Raw genomic sequence first — 22449 nt, forward strand, 5'->3', positions numbered from 1 at the left:
AGGGCAGAGGTTCACAGCGCTTCAACCCATACAGAAACACTTATCAAGCACCTCTTCCTACAGGCAGGAACCAGTCCTTTTGGAACAAGCACAACAAAAGGGAAACCAGCTTGGGACCAGGCCCCAGCCGCACCCCACAATGAGAATCAGCCGACCCATCCAAAGATGCCATGGGCACGAGCTCACATGAGACCCCTACAGTGCTAACTTCTATCGTGATGGAATCCACTGTTCCAGAACTACACCGTATGTCTACAGCTCCCGGGCAGAGTTTGGACCCAACTACGATGATGGCTACAAGACGGCCACCTGAGCCAGGGAACAAGACTATCCTCACCGACCTGGATCCTGCTCACCACGGATGCCAGCCTACGAGGATGGGGAGCACACTGTGAAGAGCTAACCGCCCAAGGGCAGTGGAACACAGAAGAGTCGGGATGGAACATCAATTGCCTAGAAGCCCGGGCAGTCAGACTAGCCTGCCTATGGTTCGGTCACAGACTCCGAGACAAAGCGGTCAGAGTAATGTTGGACAATGCCACAACAGTGCCTAAATCAACCATCAGGGAGGAACCAGAAGCCAACAGGTGTCTCTGGAAATAGACCGCTTAATGTCGTGGGCGGAAGTGAATCTCCAGGGGATCTCGGCCGTCTACATCGCCGGGAAAGACAACATCACGGCGTATTACCTCAGCAGAGAAAGTCTAGACCCAGGGGAATGGAAGCTGTCAACCACAGCATTCCAACTGATAGTGAACCATTGAGGAACACCAACCATGGACCTTCTGGCAAACTGGTCCAATGCCCAAGTGCCCAGTTTCTTCAGCCGCAGGCGGGAACCTCAGTCCCAGGGAATCGATACCCTGGTACAGACCTGGCCACAGGAGACTCTGTTATATGCCTTCCCGCCGTGGCCCCTATTGGGAACAATCATTCACAAGATAGAACAACACAGGGGACCAGTACTTCTTGTGGCCCCAGACTGGCCAAGAAGACCATGGTAAGCAGACATGCGAAGACTACTGACAAGGACCCCCTGCCACTACATCCACACAGAGACCTGCTCCAACAAGCACCAATCCTCCACGAGGATCCAGCTCGATTCTCTCTTACGGTCTGGCCATTGAGAGGATTCGCCTGAGGAAAAGCAGATACTCGGGGGCTGTAATTGACACTACTCCAAGCACGCAAGTTCTCCACATCGCTAACATACATAAGGATTTGGAGAGTATTCGAAGCCTGGTGCGAGGACCACGACATCATACCACACTCAGTCTAAATTCCTGCGATCTTGGAATTCCTACAGAATGGCCTACAGTTGTCCCTCAATTCCATCAAGGTACAGGTGGCCGCATTGTCATGCTATGGAACTGAGAGCGACAGCATAGCCTCTCACCTGGATGTTTCCCGCTTCCTGAAAGGAGTCAAGCACATCCGACCACCCCTAAAGGGGCCGGTACCTCTTTGGAACCTCAACCTGGTCCTAGATTTCTTAGCAGGAGCCTCCTTCAGACCTCTCCGCAGCCTATCTCTCCGACTATTAACATTGAAGACAGCCTTCCTGCTGGCAGTTTGTTCAGCCCGTCATATATCCGAGCTACAAGCACTGTCCTGCCGTGAGCCATTTCTCAGGCTCACCCCAGGAACCATCCAGTTACGCACAGTCCCCTTGTTCCTCCCCAAGGTGGTATCTCACTTCCATCTCAACCAAACCATCTCGCTACCATCGCCAGATGAGCATAAGAATTCATAAGAGGCTCGAAGTCTACGCCACCTCAACATCGGCAGACTCCTATCCAGATACCTGGAAATGTCGGAACCCGTACGAAAAATGGACCACCTATTCGTCCTTCACAGTGGGAAGAGGCAAGGGAAAGTGGCCTTGCGAGCAACCATAGCCCGCTGGATCAAAGAAGTCATCAAGGCGGCCTATGTAGAAGCAGGCAAGCTGCCACCTCTACAAGTCAAGGCCCATTCTACTAGAGCCCAGGCAGTGTCCTGGGTGGAAACCAAGATGCTGTTACCCGCCGAGATCTGCAGGGCGGTGACATGGTCCTTTAGCCACACCTTCTCCAGGTTTTACTGCCTGGATGTTCAGGCTCGGGAGGACACAGCATTTGCAAGGGCAGTACTAAGTGGGTCACAGGCAGCCTCCCACCCGGTTCGGGCTTAGCTTTTATACATCCCATTGGTCCTGAGTCCATCTGCTACATGCTAGGAAATGGAGAAATTACTTACCTGATAATTTCGTTTTCCTTAGTGTAGACAGATGGACTCAACATCCCACCCACGTCTGCCGTTACTCATGGAATTCTCGGGGGACTTCCCCGGGAGCGAGTGATTCAAGGGTAAGCAGTTTTCCTTCATCTAGGACACCCATCCTACCAGGTGTCGACATTTCCCAGTTGAGGGCACTGGCGGTCTCTAGCTATAGCCAATTCAATCAGTTCAAATTAATCAAGTTAACCAAGTTATAAGTTAATCAAGTTATTCAAGTTATGAAGTTAAACACGGAATCATTACTATCTTCTCTCTCGGACACCATTCTCCTAAACTTGGAAAAAGGACAACCATACCTACTCACTCTTCTGGATCTATCCGCGGCTTTCGACACCGTGAACCATACGATCTTATTACAGCGACTTGCAGACATTGGCATCAAAGGATCTGCTTTCAACTGGTTCAAATCCTTCCTTGAAAACAGGTTTTACAAGGTGAGGATCAACAATAAAGAATCACACCCAGTCAGATCCAACATGGGAGTCCCCCAAGGATCATCTCTTTCACCCACTCTATTCAACATCTATCTCCTCCTGCTCTGCCATTTACTCACTAACCTCAAGTTAACTCACTTCCTATATGTGGACGACATCCAGATCCTCATCCCGATCACAGAGTCTCTTCACAAAACCTGGTCCCACTGGAATAGCTGCCTTCTAGCAATCAACCGACTTCTTACTAGCCTCAACCTCGTCCTCAATACCAACAAGACTGAGATCCTTCTAATAGCTCAGGACAACAGCAACATTCTCCTCAACTCCTCAAGTTCTTTCCAACTAGCCAAAACATCAATTAATCATTCATCGCATGTGAGAGACTTGGGGGTTCTGCTCGATAACCAACTCAACCTGAAACAAATTCGTAAATAACACTACCAAAGAATGCTTTTTCAAATTGCAGGTACTAAGAAAACTAAAACCACTCCTACACCTCCGAGACTTCCGCTTGGTGCTACAATCTATCATCTTACCTAAAGTGGATTACTGCAACTCCCTCCTTCTGGGTCTACCCACCAACTCCCTCCTTCTGGGTCTACCCACAATTAAACCACTACAGATGGTCCAGAACGCTACTGCCAGGATTCTCACAAACGCCAACAAAAGGGAACACATCACCCCCATCCTTCAGAACCTTCACTGGTTACCAATCAAATTCAGGATTCTCTTTAAAGCCCTCATGATGATCCACAAGGCTCTGCATAATATCTCCCCCCTTAAGCTAACCTTCCAAATACAGCCGCACATCTCAAACAGACCCATCAGAAGGGCATACAAGGACACGCTGTATACCCCTCCTGCTAAAACCTCTTTAAGGAAGCGTGCCCTTTCCACAGCTGGTCCTCCCCTTTGGAATTCGCTCCTGCCGGACCTCCGCCAAGAACCCTGCCCTCTGGTTTTCAAAAAGAAACTGAAAACATGGCTCTTCAGCCAGGCCTTCTCGGAGAGATAATTCCTCGCACTAAAGCTTCCCTGGCTTATATCCAACTATAAACTAGATTTGCGACTCTAAGCCCTCTTATCCATACCGGCACTCCACATATCCCCCAAATCTTGGACTACTCCGGGAGACAAAGACTACATTAATTCCCAATCTAGCCGCGAACCTTCACACAGCTACAAGTCACTTAGTCCCTCTATGATTCCTCTTAAGTTAAACGCCTTAATGCACTTTGTGAATTTATTCCCCCTTAACCTGCCCGCTTGCTAAGTTAGTTCTTTCCTGTTATCCATCAGTTACGCCTCCTTTCCCATCCCAATGGCATTTTCCTAAAGATTATATAGAAGTTCCATTAGGCATAGCCCTATGTTTCTATTGTTTATTATTATTGTTATTGTTATTGTTATTATTATTATTTTATTATTATTTTTCCTTTTATTATTATTATATTATTATATTATAGTGTATTTCTAATGTTCCACATGTCCATTGTTTCCGCATTTTCATTGTAACTCATGTTTCATTGTATCCGCCCTTCGGCGACAGTTCAGTTTCATGTAAACCAGTGCGAGATGTATCCTATACAGGAACATCGGTATATAAAAATTAAAAATAAATAAATAAATAAATAAATATTCAAATTAGTCAGTCATACATATATCCACAATGCTTTTCGAGGAGAATACTGAAGAGCTGCACTTCCTGCAGTGGTATATGTACTAGGGGCTGACGTCAGATTGAAATCTGATCCGTCTCCAACTGCTATCAGTACACTATACCCATTGGTCCTGAGTCCATCTGTCTACACTAAGGAAAACAAAATTATCAGGTAAGTAATTTCTTCATTAATTTGTATTTAGTTGAGTACATTGAATGAAAACTGCAGGCTCAACATCGGCCTTAGATGGAGCTCGCTGGTACATGACCTCCATCTTTTCCAGATTGTTGGTGAGTGTCTAGTTGCTTAAGTGATAACCTGGATGGTCTGTAGTGAGTGGGCTACTGGTACACAGTCACTAGCAAATAAGTCCCCGACCACTGATTCTACCACCTTAGAGTTGGCCTATAGATGTCTGAGGTTGAACTGACCTCCAACAGATTGTGACTGGATGTAAACAACCTAATCCATGCCCAGGAAGGAATCCAGAAACATCATGGAAAAAGACAACGGAGAAGAATATTGGTGCCAGTAGCCAGCCTTACTTTGTGCCGTATGAAACCGAGATGGGATCAGAGGATTCCCCACATTCCTACACCTTGCCCTGCCACCCTTCATTGAAAGAGCTGTTGATGGAAACAGACCTCTCTGGGCATAATCTATTCATCACATCTTGTAGGTTGTTTCTCTTTGATGCTGGTAGTACTGTATTAGCACATCAAACATTCTTCAAGTTTATGCCTTCCGATTCTTCCAGCCCTTCCAGAATTAAAAATTCACTGTATAAATGGAATAAAATTGCATCCTTATATTACTCTTCTTTTTAATTTCCATGTTCTTTGTGTTTCCTGTGGCTGATGTTCTGACTATAGCTGTTTGATTCCAATAAACTCACGAAGAGCCTAGTTTTAGTGTCCCAGCTCTAAACATTATTTCTACCAGATTGCAATGATTTACTCTATAAAATGCCTATAAAGCAAACAGACAGAATCCTTCTTCTACTGAATCCTTCTCTCACCTATCACTTGTGGTTATAGGTGTCCCTTTTCTGAATCCTAGTTGCATGTAGTCTGGATGCTGAGCTGAGAAAGTATCTTGGAGACTGTCAAACCCATTGTCTTGTAATTTCCCATTAAAGTGCTTGGCTTTGTTGATTTTAGGAAGTGAGATACAGATATTGAAAAAAAGGTCTTTGGGGAATTCTCCAGTAATGAATATCTACTTCATCAAATCTGTGAGATTTAATTCTTTCCTTACCTATTTGTTTTTTGGGGGGATTTTTTTTGCAGAAATTCCCTAAATATATTGACAGTTGCTGCTGCTTTATTTTTCAGCAAGATCTTTATCACTATTTTTTACTTCCTCTTTACCGATCTTACTTACCCTTCATTAATAGATATACACTTGGCTATAGAGAATTGATACCTCCTTGAACATTTCTCACATTTTCTTTTTTTTTTTTTTAAACCTTCATCAATACTCCATACTCTGCACCTTTCAGGGCTACAAATGTTTTATTGGGGTATACAGCAAAGCAAATTCAACACTTGGATAGGTCTGCAACTTTGGCAGCAATTACAGCTGTGATTCTGTCAGGATAGGTGTCCACATCTGGATTTGCCACCATTGGGAGTGGAGGAGTAGCCTAGGCGTTAGCGTAGTAGGCTGCAAGCCAGGAAAACCAAGGTTCAGATTCTGCTGCCACTCCATGTGACTTTGGGCTAGTCACTTTACCTTCTATTGCCTCCAGTATAAGCTAAGGGGCCAATATGGTAAGGGGCACTAGCATTATTGCATGTTTTTTACTCCTCTTTTAGCACATATTTTTCTGGCATAAGTTAACTCTGGTATGTAACAGGGACTTTAACTCCTAAAATGCAAATCCCATGTACAAGAAGCATTAGCTACTTAAAGTACATTTTCTTAACACTGAAAATTTAATTCCTGGGTCAGAGCAGGAGTAAAACTTAACTCAAATTTCTGGTTGCCCTATTATACTATTGTTGTGCCCAGTGTGGTAGTGTGGTAATGTCTAGCTGCTTCTACCGCACTGGGCACAGCAGTAGAATAACTTTGGCCACCAGATATGTGAGTTTACTCCACCTTGGACCCAGGAGTTTAATTTCTGGTTCTCTCAGGGAGGGCATGCACAGTTGAACAGTGCATCCAACTTTGGCATACTATTTATGGTAACTTTAGATGCCCACCCTAGGGAACTTACACTTTGTCCAGCTAGCTGGAAGGGCCCACTTCAGAGAGCATCCAAGGCCATTTTGGCAGAGAATGGCATGCACACCTACAGCTAGATTAACAAAGCATAAACTCTCGAGGAGAGGAGCCAAAGCTAAAGCTGAACAGGATGCCAAAGTAGTATGCACAGCACCTAAGTGCATACTGAAACATTAGGCTTTGATTTTACTTGCCATGCCCTTCCAAAACAGCATTGCATGTGAACTTGTGGGTATATGCTCTCATTCAAGACCATTTTCACAAGGAACGGCAAGTAAAATAAAAGAATAAGCTTTCTTGGGAATGCACCTACAGCTAGATGAACAAACCATAGGTGGGTGGGCACCAACAGCTGAACAGTACACACTTTAGTACTACATCTGCGTGTGCTGTCCAGCTGTTCAGGAAAACAAAGAAAACCTGTGACTGGTGCCTGCCTTAGAGAGCTTACATTCGAAATTTAACACCTGGGTCTGAGGTGGAGTAAGCTCACATTTCTGGTGCCTGATGTTGTCTATTGTTGCGCCCAGTGTGGAACTCCACCTCAGACTCAGGAGGATTTACATTTCCAGTGTAAGCTCTCTGGGGTGGGCACCTACAGCTGAACAGTACTTCAAAGTCAGGATGCACAGCACCAAGTGCTATACCATTCAGCTGAAGGTGCCTTCCCAAAAGAGTTTCTGTTTTGTTCAGCTGAAGGTGAATTCCCACGAGACCTTATGCCTTCTTTCATCTGAGGTGGTGTAAACTCAAATTTCTGGTGGCCAAAGTTATTATATTGCTGCTGCTGCTGCACCCAGTCTGGTAGAAAGACAGTGCTACATGGGCACAGCAATAGAATATCGTGGCCACCAGAAATGTGAGTTCACTTTTTCTCCACCTCAGACTAAGGAGTTAATCTAAAAGTCCACCCAAGTGCTTTAAACCAGGAGTATGGAGGTAAGCACTTGAAGTTGGAAGGAGTGTGAACAAAATGGACTTACACACAAGACTGTGTCTAAGTCGGGAGATCTGGTGCCAATCTCACATGAAAGACCATTTTGCCAAGTGAAATCAAAGGGTAAGCTCTTGTGGAACAGGCAACTATGGCCATTTGAGATGCACAGCACCAAAGTGCATAGGGCCGGATTTTAAAACCTATGCGCGCGGGGTACATTTGTGAGCGCTACCCGTCGCGCACAAATGTACGCCTGATTTTATAACATGCATGGGCAGCCGCGCGCATGTTATAAAATCCGGGGTCGGTGCATGCAAGGGGGGTGCACACTAGTGCACCTTGCACACGCCGAGCCCTAGGGGAGCCCCGATGGTTTTCCCCGTTCCCTCTGAGACCGCTGTGAAATTGGAGCGGCCTCGGAGGGAACTTTCCTTCCGCTCCCCTCCCTTCCCCTACCTAACCCGCCCCCCCCCCCCCCCAGCCCTATCTAATAAACCCCTAACCTTTGTTTAATAAGTTGCGCCTGCCTCTGGGCAGGCGTAGGTTGTGCGCACCGGCCAAGTGCCGGCGCACAATCCCCGGCACAAGCGCTGTGCCGGAGGCCTCAGTCCCGCCCTGCCCGGCCCCCACCCCGCCCCTTTCACAACATCCCAGGACATACGTACATCCCGGGGCTTGCGCCCATCTCCGGGCCTATGCAAAATAGGCTCGGCGCGCACAGGAGCGGTTACGCACGTAAATCCTGAGGATTTACGCGCGCACAATCCCCGGCACAACCGCTGTGCCAGAGGCCTCGGTCCCACCCTGCCCGGCCCCCACCCCCGCCCCTTTAACAACGTCCCAGGACATTCGCACGTCCCGGGGCTTGCGCGCGTCGCCGGGCCTATGCAGAATAGGCTCGGCGCGCGCAGGAGGGGTTACGCACGTAAATCCTGAGGATTTACACGTGTAACCCTTTGAAAATCTGGCCCATGCTGTTTAGTTGTAGGTGCCTGCTCTAGAGAGCTTATCCTATGATTTCATTTGGCATACCTTGCCCAAATGGTCTTGCAGGTGAGATTGAGCCCAAGATGGGATGCCCAGTGCATTCTCTGCACGCAAGGTCATTTTGGTCACACTCCTTTCAACTTCAAGCACTTTTTTAAAATTTTTATTCATTGAAATTTTAATTATACAAAGTTGAAAAACACCTTGCATTAGAAATACATGAGTAATGAAAAGCTGCCAAAAAAAATGATAACAAAGATAACACGATATTACTCATTCCTGAATAACAAAAATATATAAAGCAAAACCAGGGGAACAGAAATATACGGAGCCCTTAAGAAACTATGAAAAAAGAAAAAGAAGCTTAACATGGTAGCTGCAATACTATAGCAGTCCACCATACCAGACTCACTCGTTTTCTAAGGCGGGCAATAGCATTCTTCTTGAATTCAAAAAAAGATTTTAACTGTTCTGGAGAGAAAAAAATAAAACAGTCATCCTTTTATTGAATAACACATTTGCATGGACCCAAAGCAATAGTAGCCTAATGGTTAGCGCAACATGCTAGAAGCCAGGGTTTAAATCCTGCTGACTCTCCTTGTAACTTTGGGCAAGTCCCTTCACCCTCCACTGCCTCAGGTACAAACCTAGGGCCTGATTTACTAAGTATTTTTCCCATAGACACAGAAAGGGAGAAAAGCCTTAGTAAGTCCGGCTTTCTTAGATTGTGAGCCCTCTGGCGGGGCAGGGAAAATACCTGCAGTAGCTGAATGCTTTGAAATGGTTGACCAGTCACACAAGGTGGAATATAAATCAGGAATTAAATGGAATCAAGCTAGGTAGTGAGTCCCTTGTACAAATCAACTCCTCTTTTACCTTTCATCGCTCCAAATGACGGAAAATCTTCACTGATGTCAACTTTGCTGTTCGTATCTCTGACTGTGTGTGTAAAACTGCCCCCCCCCCCCCCCCAACCTCTCTCTCTCTCTCTCATTGGTATATGAGCTACAAGGGGGATGGACACTTCTCCTTTCATTTCTCCTTTATTTTCTAAGGAATTCTGGAATATATTTTTCATTTGGCAGTTGTGGGATAGAATGGGAGAATATATGAAGCAAACACTGTTTTAGTGCATTTTACTTATTTCATTTAAAAACTTTTATATACCGGCGTTAGTGGGGACATCACACTGATTCACATAACAACAGGTAAGAAATTACATATTAACAAGGCGAAGAAACTTGGAAGGGGGGAACAATAGCGAAGCATAGAAGGATAGTGAAACAACGCCGTTAAACATTGAAACAAGCATTAACAGCACTAGTAACCTTGGATATAACAGTAACCTAAGATGATAATAATGGGGGTTAGCAGACTGAAGTAAGGGGGTTCATGATTTAGGTGCGTATCTAGGGGCATTTGGTAACATGGTCTATTCTGGGTAGGCTCGTTTGAATAGCCAAGTTTTCAGTTTCTTTTTAAACTTGATAAGACAGGGTTCGAGGCGCAGGCTGAGGGGCTTGGAGTTCCAGAGGGAAGGGCCGGCAATAGAGAGGGCACGGTCATGGGCGAAGGAAAGGCGGACTGTCTTTAGAGAGGGTGCACGTAGTGTGCCACTATTGGTGGTTCCGGCTATAAGACAGCATAAGGCTTTATTTATTTTTTATTTTATTTATTTATTTATTTATTTATTTTTATTATACCGACATTCGATCTGAGATATCACATCGGTTTACATTCAGAAACTGTAGGTATTTCCCTATCCCCAGAGGGGGTGTAGATTTTCTATAGCTACTGTAAAGGGTTTTTTGTTTGTTGACCCCTCTCACTGCAGAGCTCAAATATGTTCTTCCCATCTTTTTAAATTTCTCTGCTTGTAGTGATTACCTTCCTTATCTTTCACTCCTAATTTCACCCTACACTTCTCATGGTTCAGATTCTTTAGTGTTATATAAATTGTAGCCAGCTCTGTTTGTCCAGTTCCTGAAATTCTTTAAAGCTTCGTTGAAAATATCTTTCATTTGCCTTTCTGTAGTCTTGTTGATTTTATTTCCTTATATTTCACTTTCTTGCCCTCATCAGGCAACCTTCTAAGATTCTTCCTTTACTGACATTTTATTTAGCATTTCAGTGGTTATCCATGCTTGACTATTTTTCTATCTACTTTTTTTTCCACATGTTGATTCTGCTGCTTCTTGTATGCATTTTTTTTTATCAGTAGCCAAATTCTAACTGGAGTTGTCCCCAAAAATGTTTGGTTTGAATTTATTTTCTAAATTTGCTCTGAAATTCTACTTTTATGTTGACATTCTTGAGACATTCCAGACTCTAGTTTATCTATTTTATACGACTTTTTTTTATTTTAATTTGGTATTTGTTTTGATCTAGACAGGACTGTGATCTGATCCAGTCTGCTCCTGATCTGCTTCTCACATTCCTTTTATTATTTTTAAATATATTATCAATATAATATTATTTCATAAAGTATTTTTTTTATTTATGTTTTTAGATTTATATTCCACTCTTTGCACTTTTTTCAGCACTTCAAAGTGGATTACATTCAGGTACTGTAGGTATTGTTTATCCAACTGTATTTTGAACACCGATAAAGCATGGGATAGTAAGCTGGTTACTGTTTTCAGTCTGATAAGTATGCAATTTGATGCATGGAAGAAACTGCATAATGGTTTTATATAGCTGTGTTGGTGCTCTGTAAATTAGGGCTGTGTAAACAAGTCCAGTACTGCTTCACCATAATCTCTGCCAGCATAGTGCACATTATGGACTCAGTTCAGTTTTCAAACAATATGCACAGCCACCTCTGTTGGCTCTTGTAGCTGCGAGCTGAGCCCAGATCCTGGCATTAGGCAGTGCTGACTTTTCAGTGGCACACCTGATCAGGTCTGAAGGCACATAGTGATCAACAGCACACTGGATGGGACACTCTGAGTTAGATAACAGACTTGGGCCTGGATTTTCTAAAATCGCAGGCCTTAGTGAAAGGTGGTGCTATTGGGCGCGTTACTGGCGGCGATAAGGGCCCTTATTTTTTCGCCATCAGTGATGTCTTAGCCGCGTCCACCCCGTGCCACCCCGACTCCTCCCCTTCCGGTGCCGACTCTGCCCTGGCTCCGCCCTGATCTAGCTATTGCATGTGAAAAGGGACTTTTCATGTGCGAAAGCTATAGAAAATGACCCCCTTAGGGGGGTTATTTTCCAACTCGCGTTATGGCCTTTTCACCCACAAAAAGCACCATAACACATGGTGCAATGCTGTCCAAGTGGCATGTCGAGAGAGAGAGAGAGAGAGAGTCTAGCTATAGGGCCCTTATAGTAGTTAGGTATTTATACCTCTCTAGGAGGCTCACCTAGTAACTCGAGTTCAGGTTTAGGTAGTAGGGTAGGGGTTAGGGGCCACTTTGACACTGAGAGTGAGACGTATGAACAGAACAGTACACTCTTGTGAAGATTTGTTGACCTTTGGAGTGAGGAAACTCACACTAAGATGAGATTTGTACAATGTTCTCTCACCCTAGCTTGATGGACTCTCTACCTGGGTAACATCAAGCTAGGGTTGATGCCCCTCTTCCTATCACATGCAATAGTTTGATGAATCTTATCCATCAATGGAAGGTAATAGTTCAGAGGCATGGATTTGATACTGGGGTCCATTTTCAGCTTCTGTTTGGCTAATAGTCACATTTATATTATTAAATGTACAAAAATATTTTTATTACAAATGTCAAATCAATTGCATATCAAACATGTTAAAAACCGCAACATCAGTGCTTTGTTATTATCAATTTCTTACTCACACCATCCACGCTGTGAGCTCAACACACTTTTCAATCAGGCATCCACTAAACTATATATATAATTATCCTTTAAATGTAACTGATATTACAATTTCATGTTACATTCTTAAATTCCTTACCACTATAATCCCATGGGTGAATCATAAAAATATTTAAATGCCGCAATGCTAAGAAGTTTCTCAGATCTGAAGGATAACATTAACTTCTTACAATACCCTTTTCGAACTTTAAACATTAACAAAGATAAATCCCCTTTTCACAAGCATTTCATACCACAATTTTTTTTCCCTTTAGTAAAGTCGTTATACTTGAAATCATTTGTTGTTAATAATAAATCCTTTCTTCAGAAGTATTATAAGTCCCGGTAATATTTCATTAGACAATTCCTGTCGCAACAAAGATCTTTGCTTTGCCTAACATAATTGAGAGGCTGCCAAGCCCTGTCTTGGCAGCCGTAGTTAACCTGGGGCCAGGCTGGCTCATACCCGCTCACCACGACCCAAGGAAAGGCAGTAGGAGAGGGGGCGAGCCTCGGTGAAGAGGTGCGTGGACTGGAGCAGTGGTTGCTACTGATTGGCAGTAAAGCTTTAGTGAGGCATGGCTGTTGGTTTGAATTTTTACTGTTATAAGGGCAGGATAGCTGCGGAGGATTTCCTTCACCCGGTCCAGCAGTCACACCTTCCTCCCTCCCTTTTGGTTTTATGATGGTTTCTATGTGCCTTTTCAATCTGGAGTTTTGTCGCAGTGTGTGTGTGTGTGTGTGTGTGGGTGGAAGAACCGAGCCTATTTATTGGTTGGTACATGGGCTTTGTCTAAGTGGAAGTTAATACGCTGTTGGAGTGGGGTAGCCGCTGGCATGATGGGGGCTGCACATTGGATTATACATCCAGGAGAATGCCTTGGGCGGCTATTTCTCATGGGGGTTCCCACCCTTGCTGGATTGTGGTAAGGGAGGGCCTCGATTTGGGACAGTGGTATGCTGGAACAAGTCTGAGGCCAGGTGGGTCGCAGGTGGCTCCCCTGCTGGGATATGGCGCGGGGAAGACCCAGGCTTCGAGGTTGGGGGAACTGGCTCCTTGTTGGCTCAGGTCATGTGTTACACAATAAAGCTGCGGCCTTTATTATCCAAAAGTGATGTCTTGGTTTTTTGTTATGTATCTCGGATAGCCAGGTTAAGTCTTCAACAAGGAATATTGCTGGTAAAGTCGACGTGACGATCTGTAGACCACCTGGAATCATTTGATGGGCTCTCTTCAAATTTAACGTGTTAGCATAATGGTCAAACGTCAAACTGCAAAACGGCTCAACTTAATATCGCTCCGAAATGAAGTCAAACTCTATCTTGCGAAAGAACATGGAGGGTCCAACGAGCGATCTAACAAGTGGAAATGAGCGGTTTAAGGATGTGACAAATTTTTGAGAAACAGACCCATAAAACATTGAGATAAGATGAGCATCAAGCTTCAGTTTGGAGCAGGATTAAGTTGAACCGTTTTGTGGTTTGACGTTTAACCACGATACAAACATGTTAAATTTGAAGAGAGCCCCATCAAACAATTCCAGGTGGTTCACCAAGTTACCTAAGGGGTGAATTTTACAAACCCAGTGTGCGCCAAAGCCCAGAGATACGCGCAGAAGTTGGGCCAGCGTGCACTATGCAGATTTTAAAAGCTGTCCTTGTAAGTGCGGATCTCCTTGTATGCGCACACATTTTTTGTCCGAAAATGAGTGGGCATGGTCTGGATGGGGCATGGGCATTCCAGGATTTATAAATGAAATCAGAATATAAATACTTACAAAGCCAAGAACACGCCGGGATCCCCTGTCTTGTAACTTTACTACTGCTATGGATGGCATGTAAGTAATAAAATAAAAAATTCTAGGCTAGTCAGCGGGATTTTAAGGGTTGGTGCTAACAGGGTGAAAGGGAGTCCATTTAACTAGGGGGGAGTTAGAAAGTCCGATCCCTTACCTTGGGGAACTGGGAACAAACTGGGAAAACTGGTAATTGCGTCGGTGCGCGTGTCTACTAAAATCCCCCCACTTTCGCGGTGCAAGCAGCATTTGTGCGCACATGTGTGCGTCCATATAAAATCGTGTAAACATGCACACGTGTGCAGCCTATTTTACACCATGCGTGCATATATGTGTGTATGTTATAACGTGGCTGTGTCCTTTGGCGCGAGCCAGCATACGCGCATACATGTGCGCCTGCGCACCAGTAACGAAGTTACCGTCCCTGTTGGGCCCACTTTAAAAGCAGATGCATAATCACAAGGCTAGATCTCCCATTAGACATAGATCTCCCATTAGACATAGATTTCCCATTAGACATGCTTCCCTAGGCACTTCAAAGCGTGAAGTGCCTAGGGAAGCATGAGATGTAAATCCTGCACTGAGTATAAGCTATGTTGAATTCTAAGCTTGATCCCAAGTGATCTGATAACAAATTACATCCTTTAAGTCTCTGATTAACATTTTTGCTGGCATCTCCAATAGTTTTATCACTGAAAAATCTATCTAGAATATTTGAGTCTCTAAGACACAAAGCAGATCTCCAGCAACATTAACAAAAGGTCTTTAGCTTGCTTCTGAGAGCCTTTGAAAGGTTATGTGATAGACTGGAATGTAGGAAAAGAAATCCCCTAGAAGAGCTCGTATTTCATGGATTTATTTGTTCGCAATATTGATCTTTTGAGCCTCTTTCTTAAAAATATCATGGAAAAAACACTACAAGCTTAGTCTGTGACCTTCAGTCCCTAAACCTATCTGTGAAACAATTAAGTATGAGGAGTTGTCTCAGGAAAAAGCAACAAAGCCATGTGACACTTCTCTGCCCCAAAACACATTGAGTGTCAGTAAGGGAAGCCAGGAATACAGTTGCAAGTAGAATTAGAACATGCTACTGGCAAAATGGCATTCTCCTCGGAAGAGAAAAGTAAAATCCTGGCTATCTAAGCCCTGCCTGTTCTTAGAAGATCCAGGAGCCTGAGAGGACTGAATTTTCCTGTTGGCACAGACTAATCATTTATAGCTCACTTCAGACCTTCCTGCATCTGTGCAGCAGCACTGGGAAACCTGACTCAATCATCCAGGTGAATAAAGTCCCATTACACAGCTGGCAGACAGTTGTTTGAAGGGTTCGACTCAAGCACTCTGATGGGGGCTGAAAATTGTAATTTCTTGTTCTCAGTGTAAAGCAGACCAGAGGAGAGATTTTTAAAATGCAAATGCTTTCAATTTGGCATTAGAACCCCTTGCTTTTAAGATCCATAACACGAAGGCGGTTAAGGGGTTTCAATTTGTCACAAATTGACCGTGCATGCTGACGATGTACTGCTGTTTCTTGCTGATGTGGAAAAGTCTGGTCTGGCCTTGCTTAAGATATTATAGTTTAATGTTGGGTTGTAAAATTAACTATACAAAATCCAATATTTTAACGCATTGGCCCATTTTGTAGAATGCCAAGGTGTCTGGGACACTTTTCTGCTCCCACCCAGCTTTAAAGATCTCTATCTAGCAAACTATCCCCAAGCATTAGCAAAAATAAAAGCTGATCTAATTAGATGGACCCCATTACCTATATCCTTGTTGGGTAGGGTTAATTTGATAAAAATGGTGGTGTTACCTAAACTTCTATATCTTTTTTCAACAGTTCCCGTGTACGATTCCTGGCAGGGTGTTTGCTCATCTCTTCTTTTCTATGGCGTAATAAAGTACCTCTTACAAATACTCCACCTTACAATTACCTAAAGGTAGTGGAAGACTTGAACTACCTAACCTTTATTGCTATCACATTGCAGCAGGTCTTTCATGCTTGTGGTGCTGGACGGGGGTGGACACAGCGGCTAGATGGTACGATATGGAAGCTGATGAAGCTGGAGGACACAGCTTGGGTGCACTTTGCAGTATAGTTCACAAAGCCCTACTGTAGCAGGATTGGGTAGGAAGGCACTAATCTTAGCGCATACCCTGAAAATCTGGCATCGATATCGTAAAATACGTGGGGTGGCAGGTGAGAGATGTTCTTCAGTTTCACCATTGATAGCGGACGCGCAGCTCTCTCAGGTTACGTTTTCATTAGATATGCTGTTATGGGAAAAGGCTGGCCTATGATATTTGGGACAGATTTGGGAGGGGGGAGTTTTTAAAAATTTACAGACATTACAAGAGGAGTTTGGCGTTCCATATCATACCAAGTAAATTTATTTTCAGCCAAGAAGAGATATTTTCAGAGATCCCTCAGGGACTACCCCGTTGCGACAGAAGACGAGGGTGGAAAATATGTTAACGTGATCTCTTGTCGCTCCTGATCAGGCTATTAGCACTGATTTGATTGGTAAGTGGAACGCAAACCTGGATACCGATCTTGATGAAACTGATTGGATACTGATATGGCATTTCATATTTACGTTGTCCATCTGCAACAAAAGTCAGGGACTGATGTGTCAATTGCTACATTGCGCATATCCATGCCCCACTTTCTTTTCTCCCTTCAGTAATTCTACTCCCGGGTTGACATAACTTTGTCAAAGTCGCACAAGTGGTTAACCTCTCATTTATCACAGGCTGCTCATCTGACGATTGCCTATTTCTGGAAATCCTCATCGCAAATTTCTGTATGGCGAAGCAAAGTGGTCGAACTGGCTATGCTGGAACGTATTACTTTTGCCTTAAAGAGCAAACTTGGACAAGATGAAGTCACATGGAGAAACTTTTGGAAATGGCACGTTCAGAATTAGAATATCAGACTTCCACTATATAGTGAGACTAATTTGTTTAAAATATCGTATTATTGTTCTCCCTACTCATCTATGAAGTGCGGTTTATGCACACGCCTTTGTTTGGTATTATTTTCTAGCCATATTCGTTTTTTGTATTAGATGATAGAATGTTGAATCATGTCCTGTATCTGCTGGAAAATAAAAAGTTTTAAAAGAAATGCAAACACTGACTAGATTGTAAGCTACAAGGAGTAGAGGCTGTCCACTCTGTGTCTCTGTACAGCGCTGTGTACATCTGATGTGTGCTATACAAAAGGTGATAAAAATAATACAATTTGACTCGGCCTATGACTTAGCACTCACAGACTCTCCCTGGCTGTTGTATTGCTGCCCAGGACTTCTGATTCTTCCCAGGAATCTCATTTCAAGACAGCTGCTTCTGTCTTGAAAAGAGTCAGGAGAGACAATTTGACCATGAGAATGGAGGATTCCCTGAGGTTAAGTATTTTTCTGTTCTGCCCCTTTCATTGTTTAAAAGATGCTCAAAATGTTAAGTGAGACCTCACACTGGCCGGATAGCATCATCGGTCTTGAAACAAGCAAAACACAGGACACTACTCCCCTCCCATGGTGGGGGTATCAGTTCCATGCGACTGCTTGTGGTGGGTCAGAAGGGTCACAGACTGACTACCGACCTCCGGCCACCCAGCTCTGATTTAGGGGAGGTCACTGACCTCAGGCAAACATTGAAAAGCACTCACTAAGCCTACTAGGTGTGCAGGGAAGGGGGATGGGGGAATTCTACCCACATCTTTAGTGGTTGGGATTCTCCGATTGTAGTTCAATTGTATATCCCTCACAAGCAGGACGATTGCAGGGGCATTAGGTGCCCTAGGCATTTTGAGATCTGCAGGTCAGAACTTGCTTGACGTTCCCTGGGTGCATACGGTATAGTTGGCAGAAACTCACGCCGGGCTATATATGCAGTAGCTGGTGCTACTATGTGGAATGCCCTTTATGACGAGTTAAGAGCAATAATGTGTATTTGGTAGTTTTGGAAGTAGCTGAAGATTGTTTTGTTACGTTCAAGCCTTTGGAACTGGAGGCAGTTAATTATCTGCCTGATATGCCTGGACAGAAAATGAAAGGTAGTGATATTGTCTATGTTTCTGTAGAGAGGTTGTGGCAAATTGATGATTGACACAAATGTTACAGGCTCTCAGGGTAATGTATGTTTATGTTTCGTTTTGTTTTTTTATTACGTTTTATTATGTAACCCACCTAAAGGGGCAGATAGTGTGGACTAAAAATCGTTTAAATAAGTAAATTACTGAAAACCCTTCAAAAAAAAAAAAAACCCACAGAACCTACAAGCCTAGATAGGAAAGCAGCTAGAATAAAAACAAAACTAACCCTCAGTATTTAAAGTGCCACGATCCTACCTAGGAAAAAACAACTCTACAAATATAGTAACAAACCTTAAAACACCAATACACCTTCTGTTGGGAAAACAGAAACAGACAGACTGGCACAGATCCTTACCCTGACACTGTGCACTAGTAGAATACTGCACCTTAGTTACATACACAGAACATGGTCAGACCCTTGCCAAATACAAAAAGAAATATGCAGATAAAAGCTGAAATGGAAACCCCAAAGAAGCCAGACTCTGCCTGCAGTGCAACACAGGAGATAGAGAAACATAGCCACTACCTAGCACTTCCACTTACCACCCTCTCTCTTCCAGCCCTCCAGATGCTGCTGATCCTAAGCCATTACTAGAGTTGAAGATGTTGACTCCTCCCATCCTGGAAGACACTCAAACCACAAATGCTGGGATGAGGTAGGAGGCAAACGGGGCACCTGCCACAATGTCTAAGAGAGCATCCTCACCTGTGTGTTCTGCAGAGGTGGGAGGCCGTGCTGCGTTGTGTATGCAGCAGTATTCTGCTGCCGACTCACAGCCCACGTAGCTCTAAGACAGTTCGAGCCACTCACTGGTACCCACTACCCATACACATGAGCTGCTGTCCTGTTGATTGCCATAAAAGTGTGGGAGTGCAGGCACCAGGTGGCTCAGAGTGACTAAGAGTCACGAGAAGCTGTGAACATCAGGAGTGTTGGAGAGAGTATCTGGGGGCTGGTAATATGTGTGTGTGTGTATGTGTGTGTGAGTGATGGGAGCTGGGCCTAAGGTGTGTGAGAGAATGAGAAATGGATGGGGACTGGGCAGGGGGTGAGTGTGCTATGGAGTCTGGGAAGTAAAGGTGAGAGCAAATCATGGCTGGAGAGGGAGCTGTAAGAGAATAAGCAGAGGGGCCGGGGAGGTGGTGAAAGAATGAGCAATGAGGGCTGGATAGGGGAATGATAGTGTGTAATGGGGAAACCAATAACATCCATCCCCCCCCTCTCTCTCTCTCCCCCCCCCCACAACAGCCCAGCAGCGCCAGTTTCCCCTTTCTCTCTCTCTCTCTCTCCCTCCCACACTCCCAGTAGTATCCATCCCTTTTTTTCTACCCCTCCTACTGGCAATGGCTCTAGCTCTGGCACAGGCCATGCCACAGTGCCCCTCCCTCCCTCCCTCTTTCCTTCAGCAGTGCAGAGGGCCTGGGGAGGCTCCTTCGACAGTCAGCAGATGCAGAAGGCCAGGCTCCTCCATGCGTACCACATGCTTCTACCACACTCTGCTGCTGGGTCTGGGGAAGAGGGAACAGCGGGAGCACTGAGCTGCATGGCATGAGGCTCTTTCAGTGTGAAACCCGGGGCAGGTGGGTTTTCATCCCTTCTTTGTTCCGGCACCTCACCATGAAGGGCTGTGGACCTGTGTGTTGCTGCCACAGTGTCACTTCCCCCACATTTTGCCACTCTAGGTGACCGCCTAGATTACCTGAAGGTTAAACCAACACTGCCCTCATGTGAACTATTTTGTCCCAAAACATAGCCCCAAACCTATCAGAACCAAGCAAAATCCAGCATGCCCCTAATCTGTCAGGGCACAAACTGTGAGCAGCATTGACTTGAGACAAGAAATGTTTTGGTACTGAATATATATTTCTTTGACTACTACTTCTGCACAGGGCATCGATATCACCTCTGCTTTTCACTGATATCTAACTTAATTTACAAATTTATATTTCATTTTTCCAGATAAAAATCAGTAAATATAAAACTTAAGATCATAAAAACATATAAATATAATAATCATAATATCAATAAAAATGTCAAAATATGCCTCATAATATAATAAATAGCTAAACAATGGTAAATGATTTAAGAACACATTAAAACCACCGAATATGGGTACACCACATGACACTATCATCATCAACTATCCATCCTAAATTTATGCTTCTGTGCAGGACTCCCATATCACTCCTTCTGTGCAGGGCATTCATTTTATTCTTTTTACAGAAAGGTGTTGATAAGACTCCTGAACCGATACCAATTCGGTTGTACAGAGTACCAATATATTTCCTTCTGTACAAGGCACTCTTATTCCTGTGCAAGATTCTCTTATCACTTCTTGCACAAAACGAAACTGATAACATTCCTACTATACAAAGCACCACTATCACATCTTCTGTGCAGGGAACTCATATCACTCCTTCTGCAAGATAGCAATCCTGCAGAGGGTACTACCACTTCTGCTGCAAAAAATGCGGATATCACCCCTGTGCAAGCTACTTAATAAACTTGTATATTACTCTTGCTGCACAGAACACCAAAATTCTTCCTTCTGTACATGGCACTGATATTGATCCTTCCGTGCAGGGTACTGATACCACTCCTGCTGTAATAGAGCACTAAAATCCTTCCTTCTGTAAATGGCAGTGATATTGATCCTTCTGTTCAGGGTACTGATATCACTCCTGCTGTAATAGAGCACTAAAATCCTTCCTTCTGTACATTGCAGTGATATTGATCCTTCCATGCAGGGTAATAATACCACTCCTGCTGTAATAGAGCACTAAAATCTTTCCTTCTGTACATGGCAGTGATATTGATCCTTCTGTGCAGGGTACTGATATCACTCCTGCTGTATTAGAGCACTAAAATCCTTCCTTCTGTACATTGCAGTGATATTGATCCTTCCATGCAGGGTAATGATACCACTCCTGCTGTACAGAGTACTAAAATCCTTCCTTCTGTACATGGCACTGATATTGATCCTTCTGTGCAGTGTACTGATACCACTCCTGCTGTACAGAGTACTAAAATCCTTCCTTCTGTACATGGCACTGATATTGATCCTTCTGTGCAGTGTACTGATACCACTCCTGCTGTAATAGAGCACTAAAATCCTTCCTTCTGTACATTGCAGTGATATTGATCCTTCTGTGCAGGGTACTGATACCACTCCTGTTGTACAGAGTACTAAAATCCTTCCTTCTGTACATGGCACTGATATTGATCCTCAGGGTACTGATACCACTCCTGCTGTACAGAGTAATAAAATCCTTCCTTCTGAACATGGCACTGATATTGATCCTTCTGTGCAGGGTACTGATACCACTCCTGCTGAAATAGAGCACTAAAATCCTTCCTTCTGTACATGGCACTGATATTGATCCTTCTGTGCAGTGTACTGATACCACTCCTGCTGTAATAGAGCACTAAAATCCTTCCTTCTGTACATTGCAGTGATATTGATCCTTCTGTGCAGGGTACTGATACCACTCCTGTTGTACAGAGTACTAAAATCCTTCCTTCTGTACATGGCACTGATATTGATCCTCAGGGTACTAATACCACTCCTGCTGTACAGAGTAATAAAATCCTTCCTTCTGAACATGGCACTGTTATTGATCCTTCTGTGCAGGGTACTGATACCACTCCTGCTGAAATAGAGTACTAAAATCCTTCCTTCTGTCCATGGCACTGATATTGATCCTTCCGTGCAGGGTACTGATACCACTCCTGCTGTAATAGAGCACTAAAATCCTTCCTTCTGTACATTGCAGTGATATTGATCCTTCCGTGCAGGGTACTGATACCACTCCTGCTGTAATAGAGCACTAAAATCCTTCCTTCTGTACATTGCAGTGATATTGATCCTTCTGTACAGGGTACTGATACCACTCCTGCTGTACAGAGCACCAATATCACTCCTTCTGTACATGGCACTGATATTGATCCTTCTGTGCAGGGTACTGATACCACTCCTGCTGTACAGAGCACCAATATCCCTCCTTCTGTACATGGCACTGATATTGATCCTTCTGTGCAGGGTACTGATACCACTCCTGCTGTAATAGAGCACTAAAATCCTTCCTTCTGTACATTGCAGTGATATTGATCCTTCTGTGCAGGGTACTGATACCCCTCCTGCTGTAATAGAGCACTAAAATCCTTCCTTCTGTATATGACCCTGATATTGATCCT

This window comes from Rhinatrema bivittatum, chromosome 6 (genome assembly GCF_901001135.1).
Source record: "Rhinatrema bivittatum chromosome 6, aRhiBiv1.1, whole genome shotgun sequence".
NCBI classification, from domain to species: Eukaryota; Metazoa; Chordata; class Amphibia; order Gymnophiona; family Rhinatrematidae; genus Rhinatrema; species Rhinatrema bivittatum.